Below are 13,131 nucleotides of genomic sequence, written 5' to 3' on the forward strand. Positions count from 1 at the left end.
GGTGTGGGTAGTTCCCACTGTTCAGCTTCCACCTGACCGCAGCAAGTGTTTGTTGTTGTTAGGGTTTAACCCTTTTGTGTTTTATTTGTCAAATAAACAGACAGAGACAGGTTTTATTGTAGATTTAAAACAGAAGATTAATTCTTTATTGAGCAATATGCTTTATCCCGAAATTGTTGCAACTGCATAAACTCATGCATTCACTCACACACACACACACACACACACACATACACAAGATACAGATAGAGAAGTGTTTTTTTAAAGTGAGGTATGGTATACCTGTTGAATTCTCTCAGAGGTCAAGTTCTCTTTAGGCCTGAGGTGCTTGTAGATTTCGCTCTTGGTTGAAAGTTGAGCTTGAAGGCAGAGAGTCACTTTCAAATCACGGCTGCACAAGTTGAAAATGTAGAATTCACAGCAGGGCCCCCTACATCTTGGCTTGTAGGAATGTTTCCCAGCTCTTAGCTAGACAAGCTTTTCATGGCGCTTCTTACTGGTTTCCCTCTCTTTCTCTTCAGGGAGCAAGCATTAAAGCTCAAAAATTGTTTCACACCTTTTCCTTTGTTGGGAGACAGATTTTCTTCCCTGTGGTGACTGACAATGGCCAGTATCTGGCTACTTCACACCTTCTTTGTTTCAAAAGAACCCATTCAATTCAAAAATGTCCCTTGATGGGTTTAGGATGGGTGCAATTGACACCTCTTAGCTTTGAAGGTATTCTTTTGTTCATACCAACCAGTAGACAGTTTGAATATACAGAGCCAGAATTTGAACCTTCAGTGGCCATTTTGAAGCATCTTGTTCAGTTTTTAAAAACAAAGGTCCATTTTTATGCCTCTTCAGGTTGATCTCTTGTAGTTTCAATCACTGCACTTTATGTGAGCATTACAATAATCAGCAGACTATTATATTGTAATTTACCATCTCCTCTCTCAACCCCTCCACTGCCATTGGTTTTTCACACTGCTTGACTGTTCCAATGCACTCCTGGCTGTCTCCCATCTTCCATTTTTCATAAACATCAACTCATCCAAAGCCCTGCTTCCCATTCCCTAACTCGCACCAAGTCCCATTCACCCATCACCCTTGTGCTCAAAGACCTGCATTGACTCCCAGTCCAGCAAAGCTGCAACTTTAAAACTCTCACCCTTTTTGTAAATTCCTCCATGTCTTTGCCCCTCAAAGTGCTAAAACTCAGATAGCCAGGTGGTGAATGATGGAACTGGAACTTAATCTTTATACACTTACAAGCTGTTATTTACAGACACACATAATATATGGTGCATCTGCAAACCAACAACCACAGTTTCAGCCTGCTCCAATAGATTTGAGCACAGGTGAGTCCCCAATTAATGCCCACCACCTGAATACAAATAAACACCCAATTAATATGCCATTAACACTTATCTCTATAATTTCCTGCAGCCTGGAAATATCCAAGATCTCTGAATCCTCCTATTTCTGGCCGCTTCTGCATACTCCATTTTAATCACTCCATCATTAGGAGCCAGGCCTTCAACTACATAGGCCATAAGCTCTAGAATTCCCTTCCTAAACCGCTCCACCTCTCTACCTCCCTCTCCTCCTTTAAGACACCCTGTAAAAGCTATCTCTTACCCAGCTTTTGGTCATCAGCCCTAATATCATTTATATTGCTTGATGTCAAATTCTGTTTGATAACGTTCCTGTGAAGCACCTTGGAATGGTACTATGTTAAATGTGCTATATGAATGCAGCTTATGGTTGGTATGTATAAGCACCAAAAAGAGTTGCTGAGAATCCAAATAAAATATTAACTTTTTTTTCTTGTACTTGTGCTGGGGAACTGATACTTTTGTTTGTTTCAGGCAACATCATTACTTGTTACTTACAACCAGGTGATCCTCCCCAGTAGTCTGACTATATTGTATATATTTCCACAATTAAATGCTAAGAACCCGAAGGAAAATGCTAGCATCTCACATTGAAATTGAGAATAAAACGTGACAGGTTTCCCAAAGATTAATCCTAAAGATTTTTGAAGAATTCTGAAGAGACTTCAAAACGTTTTAATGGTTGGACCTTATGTTTATGCCTTTGCAACTGGAACTGCAGTGATTTATTTTCGATGATACATTCATTTAGTGAAGTCCGTCTATATTTCTATCAGCTTTACATGTTTGGAATGAGTTACGGTCTGCAAAATAACAGTGGTTTTGCTTCCATGGTAATGGAACATATTGAAACTGGAAGAGTCCTAACGTGCTGAATAATTGTAAGACATGACCTTAAGAATGCTTTACTTTTGCAGAAAATATGCACTTGATTCTATAGACCATACTTATATATGTTCTATCTCCTTGAGTTCAGAAGCAAAAAACTGGAACATAAGAACAGTTGACACAGGTGCAGATAGTCTCTATTTCTGGATTTGATTGGATTAGTATATGACCTGTATTAGAGGGAGCTCACATTTAAGTCAAAGGAATACTGTCAAGTGGAGAGAATAGAAAGCTGAAGTCATAATGACTTTAGATGGTAAGATTGGAACATACCAAGTTCCTTCAAGGAGAATAAAAATCATCTTACCAACCTAATATTCTTCAGTTCCTTTAGATTATGCATTTGACCAGATAAATCAGGGTATTAAAGGCTTAGATTAACCAATGTATCTGAAATTGGAAACAGTCTCAGAAAAAACAGGGAAATTAATCTGACTGTACATCAAAGGCACAATAATTTCTTTCATTTGAAGGTAAATGGGAAAGATACTTTAGAAATAAAATCAGACTCCATCTCATGGCAATGAATGAGCAGGGGATTTGATGCATCTGAAATAATGATACCAGATTTCCAGGGCAATTGGCAGATTAGATATAACGTGCAGATAAGGAGGAAAAATTCATGAAAGTTTAGATGTTCGAATAAAAAGGATACCTGGAAATTTGGGTAAAAGGGACAGATCTTTAAATATATGTGTTGAGGTGGAATTTGGGGCTAAGAATTAACTGTGTTGCCATGGGACTACTGTCATGAATCTCCTATACTTCCTCAGTGTTTAGGTGACTTTGGCAAAGTAAGAGAAGACAATTAGGCTGCTGAAGGAAGAATTTATTGCCAAATTTCACAGAGAAATCATGTTCTCTGAGTATTCCCAGCAGGTGGGTTTCTGACAGCTCTGAGGCCATCAATTGAAAAAATGAACAGACCTGTGTATCACAGTCTGGACTTTTCATCAACACTGTTGTCATGTCCTCAAATTTTCACAAGTAAACTGAATTCTTGAACTGAACTGAAAATTATGTCTTTTCTGCTGCTGAGTGTAGTTTGGGTTTAACCAAATCATGGCACATCACTTACTGGAGAATATATGGGATACCCAGCATAATCTACCATTGCATCCGAAGGCAGAAAAATAACAAATCACTAGACCAAGCTGTGAATAGTACTTGGGCAGATTTATTTGTAGCTAAAACAATGAAGCAAAAATACATCGCAAGGTATTAATACAGTACTATAGCCAAACATGCTGATATAAAGACTGGTATAACTGTTCAAAATGAAGAAAGACAAAGTCCTCAATGTTCACTGACCTTTTAAGCAAGTTCTTGGTAACATCAAATGTGCATTTTCTTTACAACTTTGTTTTTCCAGCTAGATTAATGAGACTCTCTTCTTCCATGGCTAACATAGGAACTAATCTTGCCTCTGAAAGAAACAAAGTTCACAAATCTGGATGGGGAAAACAAAGACTTCAAACCTGTGGAAACACATATGAAATATTTATTTTGTAATGAGAAAAAATATCACATCAAAGGGTGCATTCTCCTCCTCACTGCCCAGTCATAACTCTGGTGGTGTGGTTTGCCTGTCATTAATAGAACCGGTTTGATCGTTGGGTGAGATCTATAAAGAGCAGGCAATTTGCTCTTCCAGATGATGACCCAGGCAAGGAAGATGTAAATCTACCCCTAAGCTTCCATCTTTTGATACAGTACATGAAGTTTCCCCTTCCAAGCTCATGGAATCTGGGGTGTAGTCAGAGGTTGCAACTGGTCTGATTTTACAGTTCTCTACCAATTAGAGAATGTCCTGTAAGTTATAACATGAAAGGGGAATTGGGTAAAAGGAGGGTGGGTTTGTGGTGAAATTGGGCTCGGTAGTGCCTCTTTGTTAGTGGAGGTGCGCGGAAAACATATTTGTAAAGGAGTATGCGCATGGGCACCTAATGTCTGCCAACAGCATGCAGAACAAACTGGTCATGACGCCAATCAACATGTAATGCTGTTTTGATGCCAGTGCTGCTGTTTTCAAGCTCTGCATTTCAGCCCATGACCTCTCTTAATCTCAGCTGATCAGCAGCATGAAGGGCACCCATCAGTGCGATTTAAATTACTTACAGCTTAGTTACTGGTTTATTTCTTCTGGCTGTTGCTGCAATTCTACAAGGTTTGGGTGCTTTCTATTGTTAGTTAAATTTTCAATAGTCTACAGTGAGTGATGTGGTAGATGTTGAAGTACTTTTTCACTGACTTAAAGGTTTCTACACAGACCAGTTGCTCTCAGACACGGGTGGAGATGTAACCCTTCCTCTTGGCTTTGAGCATGACTGGGAGAATGAAGCGAGGCCATGAAGAGCAGGGAAAACTGCTGGAAGAAGACGGAGGAGAAGGGGGAGATGAGCTCTCAGTCAGGGGCCATATCCACAGATGGTGCTCAGAGAGATATTCTCTTACCTAACCCTCATCCATGAACAATGTTTGAGATATCTGTGCTTCAGTAAGGAGGTCCATGCTGAAATCTGCTACCTGCTGCAGTCACGACTGCAACCTCATAGCAGGTCAAGTACTGTTTTGTCTGTGGCTGTCAAGGTGACCGTAACTGTGAACTTGTACGCATCTGGAAGATAGGAGCATAGGAAATAAGAGCAGGAGTAGGTCATTCACCCCCTCGGGCCTGCTCCACCATTCAACTAGATCATGGTTGATCTTCCACTTCAACACCATTTTCCCGCACTATCCCCATATCCTTTGATATCTTTGATATCTAGAAATCTATCAATCTCTGTCTTAAATATAATCAATGACTGAGCCTCCAGAGCACTTTGGGGTAGAGAATTCTGAAGAGTCACGGCTATCTGAGAGAAGAGATTCCTTCTCATCTCAGTCCTAAATGGCCTACCCTTTATTCTGCGTCCCTTGGTTCTAGACCGCGAGCCAGGGGAAACATCCTCCCTGCATCTACCCTGTCGAGCCCTGTAAGAATTTTGTATACCTCAATGAGATCACCTCTCATTCTTCGAAACTCTAGAGAATTTAGGCCCAGTTTCCTTCATCTCTGCTCATAGGACAGTCCTGTCATCCCAGGGAATAGTCTGGTGAACCTCCATTGCACTCCCTCTATGGCAAGTATATCCTTCCTTAGGTAAGGAGACCAAAACTGTACACAAGACTCCAGGTGCAGTCTCACCAAGGCTCTATACAATTGCAGCAAGACTTCTTTACTCCTGTACTCAAATCCTCTTGCAATAAAGGCCAACATACCATTTGCCTTCCTAATTGTTTTCTGCACCTGCATGTTAGCTTTCAATGACTTACGAACAAGGATGTCCAGGTCCCTTTGGACATCAACACTTCCCAATCTCTCACCATTTAAGAAATACTCTGCATTTCTGTTTTTCCGACCAAAGTGGATAACTTCACATTCTTCCACATTATGTTCCATCTGCCATGTTCTTGCCCATTCTCTTAACCTGTCTAAATCTGCTTGAAGCCTTTTTGCATCCTCCTCACAACTCACATTCCAAACTAGTTTTATGTCATCAGAAAACTTGGAAATATTGCTTTTGATCCCCACATACAAATCATTTATATAGATTGTGAATAGATAGGACCCAAGCACTGATCCTTGCGGTACCCCATTAGTCACAGCCTGCCAATGTGAGAATTCCCATTAATTTCTCTGTTTTCTGTTTGTTTACCAATTCTCAAACCATACCAGTATATTACCCCTAATCCCACGTGCTCTAAAATAAAAACAGAAAGTCCTGGAAATACTCAGCAGGTCAGGCAGCATCTGTGGGCAGAGAAGCAGAGTTAATATCTCAGTTCTCTGACCTTTCATCAGAACTGGCAAAGGTTAGATAAGAATTAGGTTGTAAGCAAGTGAAGGGGGTGGAGTGGTTTGGTGGAGAAGAGAACAAAAGGGAAGGTGTGCGATAGAACAGAGGGCAGGAGAGATTAAGTAACAGAGATGTCATGAGACAAAGGCAAAGAGAGTGTTAATGCTCATGGTGAAAGACAAAGAGAGTGTTAATGACAGAATAATGAGTAGCTTTGCCCAAAAGCACATGAAAAACAGGCACATGGTTAAAAAATAAAATAAAATAAAATGATTTAAAATTTTTTTTTTTTTTTTTAAAGTCAGTCATGCTCTGAAAGTGTTGAACTCAAGGTTGAGTCCACAAGGCCTAATCAAAGATCAGATGCTGCTCCTTGAGCTTGCATTGATGTTCATTGGAACACAGCAGCAGGGCAAGGACAGAAATGTGGACATGAGAACACGGGGTGTGTTGAAATGGCAAGCAACTGGAAGCTCGGGGTCATGCTTTTGGACTGAGTGGAGGTGTTCCACAAAGCAGTCACCCAATCTATGTTTGGTCGCCCCAGTGTAGATGAGACAACATTGTGAGCAGCGAATACAGTATATTAAATTGAAGGAAGTATAAGTCAATCGCTGCTTCACCACAAATGAGTATGTTGGGCCTTGGATGGTGAGGAGAGAGTAGGTAAAAGGGCAGGTATTACACTTCCTGCGATTGCATGGGAACTGCCGTGGGAAGGAGACGAGGTGTCGGGGGTGATAGAGAAGTGGAGGGAATGATCCCTTCGGAACACTGACAGGAAACAGGAAGAGAAGATGCGGTTGGACGTGGCAGCAATGGCGGAGGATGATCCTTTGGATATGGAGGCTGGTGGGGTGGAAAGTGAGGATAAGGGGAAACCTTTTACGGTTCTGGGAGGGAGGGGAAGGTGTGAGGGCAGAAATGCGGGAAATGGGACAGACATGGTTGTGGGCCCTGCCAACCACAGTAGGGGTGGGGGGGAGTGGGGAATCTTTGGTTGAGGAAAAAGGAAGACATATCAGATGCGCTGTTGTGGAAGGTTACATCATCAAAACAGTTGTGTCAGAGATGGAGAAACTGGGAGAATGGAATGGAGTCCTTACAGGAAGCAGGAGAAACTGTAGTCAAGGTAGCCATGGGAGTCGGTGAGCTTACAATGAATATTAGTGGACAACCTATCCCCAGAGATGGTGACAGAGAAGTCAAGGAAGGGAAGGGAAGTGTTGGAGATAGACCATGTAAAGGTGAGAGAAGGATGGAAATTGGAAGCAAAGTTTTCCAGATCAGGGTGAGAGCAGGAAGCGGCACCAATACAGTCATCGATGTATCGGAGAAAGGGATGAGGGAGGGGACCACTTTCTACCATAAAGATACATGTGCCAATGTTCACGTGCATGGATACAAGCTAGTGCTTCCCGCTCTCCAGTAGAGTATTTACGTCCAGTTTCCAACAATCAGCATGGCACATAAGCTATTGGTCATTTGCATCTATCAATGGACTGTGAGAGTACAGCACCAATTGCAGTTCCCAACACATCTGTTGTGACATACATTTCCGCATGTGGGCTGAAATCTGCAAGAACTGATGGAGATGCTATTTTCGTCTTTTATGTTTCAAATGCTCTTTGCTGTGCTGCAGTCCATTTCCATTGAGCATCTTTATGCAGTAGCTTCTGAAGAGGCTCCACGATCTTTGCATACTTGGGAACAAATTTATGATAAAAGTTGGTTGTACCGAGGAACAATACCAACTCTTTCACGTTAGACGGTGTAGGAAGAGCATAAAGGGCTTTGACATTGTCGTGTGTTGGCTTTACTCCAGCTGCTCTCACTCTGTAACCTAGAAAATCAATCTTGGGTGCCGCAAATATGTATTTGCCCTTGTTGTGCGTCAAATTACGTTTTGCGAGTCAAATGAGCACTGCTGATAATCGTTGATCATGTTCAGCTTTGTCCCTTCCATGGACAATATCATCACTAGGTTGAGCATTCCCTCAACATCCAACAAGACTGAAGAAATGACCTTCTGGAATTCACAAGATGCTGAGCTTAGTCCTTACGGCATTCTTCAGTACTGAATCATACCTTAATGAGTAACAAACGCTGTAAGATATCGGCTTTGTTCTTTTAGAGGTATCTGAAGATAGCTCTGTCTCATATCAAGCTTTGTGAAGCTCTGTGGAGTCATGAAATGATGCTGACAGTTCTTGGATTGTAGAAAGTGGATACTTGTCTGGTACAATAGCTTTGTAGAGTCCTTAAAATGACCTGGTGCTTTAACTTTTGTGATGGTAAACACATGTTGTACCTCTCGCTCAGGAAAAGGCTCCCCAAAGTGTTGAACCAAATGAAGTCTTTTTCTTTGACGACCTGCACATCTTTGCAAAATGGTTCCACTTTAAGTGTGAGCTACACTATTTCCCTCGAGCTGGACATGGCATTGTGACTCAATGAACATTTCCACAATTTGGGCACAGTTTTACAGGTAACTGACCTTGATGGGACACATTTTGATGAGGTTGCTGAGATCTTCTCATCCGTAACCCTTGCACTGAAGCTGGTTGGGCAAGTTGTGTCTGCAACCCTGTAACTAAGGATTCATGTGTGTGTAACCTCTTTGAATCTAACATGGCAAATTTGATTTGGACTGCCAAGGTTGTGGCTTTTTCCAAGGTTAAATCACGATCCTCTATGAGGAACTGAAGTCTTTTCAATTAATTGGTAATGAATTAGTTTGTCTCTTAGTGTGCCAAATTTACATGTAGATGCCAATTGCTGCAATGCTATTGTTGAATGGCTTACCATGTCCCTGGGATCTCTGGCGGAGTGCGCATCACTCTATCATCACACTTTTCTTTGGTTCAAAGTATTTTTCGAGAGCACTTACTGCAGTATCAAATGTAAACATATCTTCTGTGAGCTACTGGAATATACGCTGGCATTCTTTTCAGAGACAATATGCAAGTATCACTTCTTTGTGGATCGCTGCTACATTTGGACTACCCATCCCAGTAGCGAGCAAGTAGACATCTCACAGGTGAAGCACTTTACCCCTCTAACTGACATTTCTAGCACGAATTAATAAATTAATTTAAAATAAATAAATACTTATTAAATCCTTACTAAATTGTTATAATTAACTATATTTCAGTGCTGTATCTCTAAAAAAAAAAGAACTGGAAGGTGTTAGAGGTGAAGGAAAAGAGAGACCTGCAGATGTATGTACACAAATCTTTGAAGGTGGTAGGCCAGGTTGAGAAGAAAAAAGGGCGGCACAGTGGCGCAGTGGTTAACACCACAGCCTCACAGCTCCAGTGACCCGGGTTCAATTCTGGGTACTGCCTGTGTGGAGTTTGCAAGTTCTCCCTGTGTCTGCGTGGGTCTCCTCCGGGTGCTCCGGTTTCCTCCCACATGCCAAAGACTTGCAGGTTGATAGGTAAATTGGCTATTATAAATTGCCCCTAGTATAGGTAGGTGGTATGGAAATATAGGGACAGGTGGGGATGTGGTAGGAATATGGAATTAGTGTAGGATTAGTATAAATGGGTGGTTGATGGTTGGCACAGACTCGGTGGGCCGAAGGGCATGTTTCAGTGCTGTATAACTAAACTAAACTAAACATTCTTTGATATCACATGGAGTGAAATGAGTTGGCTGAAGACTGGCATCTCTGTAGGTGGGGACTTCAGGTGGAGGCCAAGAAGAATCATTCACTCGGCACTTCTGGCTGACAATAGTTGTGAATGCTTCAGCTTTGTCTTTTACATTTACATGCTGGGCTCCCTGTCATTCAGAATGTGGATGTTCTTGGAGCCTCCTCCTCCTGTTAGTTGTTTAATTGTCCATCACCATTCATGATTGGATGTGGCAGGATTGCAGAGCTTTAATTTGATCTGTTCATTGTGGATTCTCTTAGCTCTCTCTATAGCATTCTGCTTCTGCTGTTCAGCATGCATGTAGTCCTGTGATGTAGCTTCAGTAGGTTGCCTCCTCATTTTTCGGCATGCCTGGTGCTGCTCCTGGCATGCTCTCCTACACTTCGTGCCGCTTCTTTGCTTGAGAGTATTGGTAGAATATGGGATATGCCAGGCCATGAGGTTGCAGATTGTGATGAAATGCATATCTGCTGCTGCTGATGGCCCAAAGTGCCTCTTGGATATCCAGTTTTGAGCTGCAAATCTGGTCTGAATCTATCTCATTTAGCATGGCGGTAGTGCCACACACAACAATGGAGGGTGTCCTCAGTGTGAAGATGGGACTTCATCTTGCCATGCATACAAGAAGTGCGATGATGAAAAATGATGGACTAAAATGAAAGTTATCAAAATTGGCTTTGTCTTTTAAAAAATGGACCTTTCTTTTAAAAAATGAACAATGTGCTCCAAAATGGCCACTGAAGGTAAAAGACTTGGCCTTTAGATATTCAAACTGTCTGAGAGGGACAAAGGAAAATCTTCAAAGTGAAGAGGTGTCAATTACACTAATCCCACACCCATCCTGACATCTTCCTGAATTGAATGGTTCTTCTGAAACAATGAAGGTGTGAAGTGGAAACAGCATAACTGGATTATCATCATCCTGAACCCATCAAAAGACACATTGAATTGAATGGGTTCCTCTGAAACAAAGAAGGTGTGGACTAGCCACATCCTAGGCCATTGTCAGTCACCACAGGGAAGAAAATGCTTGTCTCCCATCAGAGGTGAGATGTAACACATTTTTACCTTGAATAGCAATGCCAGACAGAGAGAGGGAGACCAGAAAGAAGCATCCAAGAAGCTTTTCCAGTTATGAGGCTCGGAGAATTCCAGCAAGCCAGAAGGCACACCCCTGCAAGAGAATTCTACATCTACACTTAAACAGCAGTGAATTAGAAGTGATCCACTGACTTCAACTGAACTTTCAACCAAGAGAGAAACCTACAAACACCTCAGGCCTGCAACCGATGAGAGCTTGACTTCCGAGAGAATTCAACAGCTTTACCCTGATCCCCGAAACCTAGCCCCACTTACCATCACTTACCCTTTTCCTCACTATCTGTCTCTTCTTATATATGTGCACTGGAGAGAAAGCATGAGTGGATGCAGTTGCGAGAATTTCGCGTTAAGGCGTATGTAGTGTGATTGCCTTAAAGCATAACTTACTTTTCAGATCTTAGTATGCTAATGAGCCAAGTACCAAGACATAGTCATGTGACTACATGCCTGTCTTTCACTGCTGCTGCACCACAAAGAGGTAACGTCCTGTAATAGTTGACTGTGTACTGCATATATTAGTTGGCTGTTTAATAAACCTGTTTTGAGATCTTCAATCATCTTCAACTCCATGCATCTCATTTATGTTGCATCAGACAACATAAAAAAGCTCCTCATTGCAGCGTATTGATCAATAAATAAATGATTTTCTGTTTTAACCCTACAAGAATACCAGTCACTTTCCGTTTATTTGACAAATAAAACGCAAAGGGATAAACTCTAATAACAAAAAATGCTTGCTGCGGTCAGGTGGGACTGGAACAGTGGGAACCGCCCAAATCCCTCACCACATTGCCATAGTAATCTCCACAAGGAGAGTAGTGGTCACTCCTACCTATACTGTCATGGACAGATACATCTGCGACAGGTAGATTGGTGAGGACAAGGTTGTAGTGTTCTTCTGTGTTCTTAAGTGTTCATTAAATTAAAACCGTAGACTGTATATTTGGATTCAACATAAACACTATTTATAGTCTCAGTCATCTACATTGCATGATCTCAGGTCCAGGTCTTTTACTCACAAGTGTGTTTGTACTCTCTGCAAGACATGTGTTGAAAGTGCCTCTCAAAATGATGTCTCCTATTAAATATGATGTCATCAGTTGCATCAGAGGTCTGATCTCTTAAAGGTACGGTTTTCTTAAAGGTGAAGTCCTCTTTACACTACATCACAGACATGAAGTAAGATTTTTCTTTATGTTGCCACAAGTCCAGTCTGCCAGATATGTCCTTCAGGACGAGGCTGGTTAACTCAGTACTGGTGTAACCAAGACACTCTTGGTGATGGACATTGAAGTCCTCCATCTACAGTAAATTCTGTGCCTTTGCAACTCTCAGTGTCTCTTCCAAGTTGTGTTCAGCATGGAAGAGCACCATTTCATCTATTGAGAGAAGGCCATAGGCGGTAGATAGGTACTGGTACAAAAGAAAGAAAGATTTGCATTTATATAGCAGCTTTCACAATCTTAGGATGTCTCAAGTCGCTTCAGATGTGTATTTCAAGAAATAGATATATAGACTAATAGCAGAAAAAGATAATTTTCTTTAAAAAAACTGCTTGAGATATTTTTGTCATGTGATATGCTTCCCAGTGTGTTTTTCATTTAATGAGTCACATTCTCTTGGTGTATTCACTGGTTGCTCCTGCCCCACTTCCCCAAGACCACAAGGCCAAACTTCCTCTGACGATCTCCACTGCTCCGGCCCTGATCTTGCATCTTTCTCTAATTTCTCTCCTATCACCCCTCATGCCCTCTCTAAGCTCTTCTTGTCCATGAGAACAACCTCCTGATCCCTTGCCCTATTCTCACTAAATTGCTGAACATCAGACTTCTCTTCTTGGCTCCTATGTCAACTGATATTCTTAATAGTTCTGTCTCATTGGATACTATCTTCCTTTCCTTCGAATGTGCCGTCATCAATCCTGTGTTCAAGAAAACCTCAGTTGAGCTGCAGGTGGGGACTAGGGATGTTGCACATTCCCGCTTTTCCAGTCTACAAATGCACTGGTGGAGCACTGGAGAATATTAGGCCCGGTGAACTGAAGTATACCAGCCTCAGAAAGGTGGAAGTATTCCTTATTGGAAGACGTTCAGGCCTAGAAAGCCTATAGACCCATACAAATGGCATAATCTATTGAGTGCACAAATTCCATGAAGATCAGCAGTGGATGGTGCTATTGGCCCATTCACAGCTTTTCTGGCAGTCTCTTGACCCACACATTTTCTACTTCTCCATTTAATCACTTCAATGATAATCATATAGCTGAGA

This window comes from Heterodontus francisci, chromosome 7 (assembly GCF_036365525.1).
Source record: "Heterodontus francisci isolate sHetFra1 chromosome 7, sHetFra1.hap1, whole genome shotgun sequence".
Lineage (NCBI taxonomy): Eukaryota > Metazoa > Chordata > Chondrichthyes > Heterodontiformes > Heterodontidae > Heterodontus > Heterodontus francisci.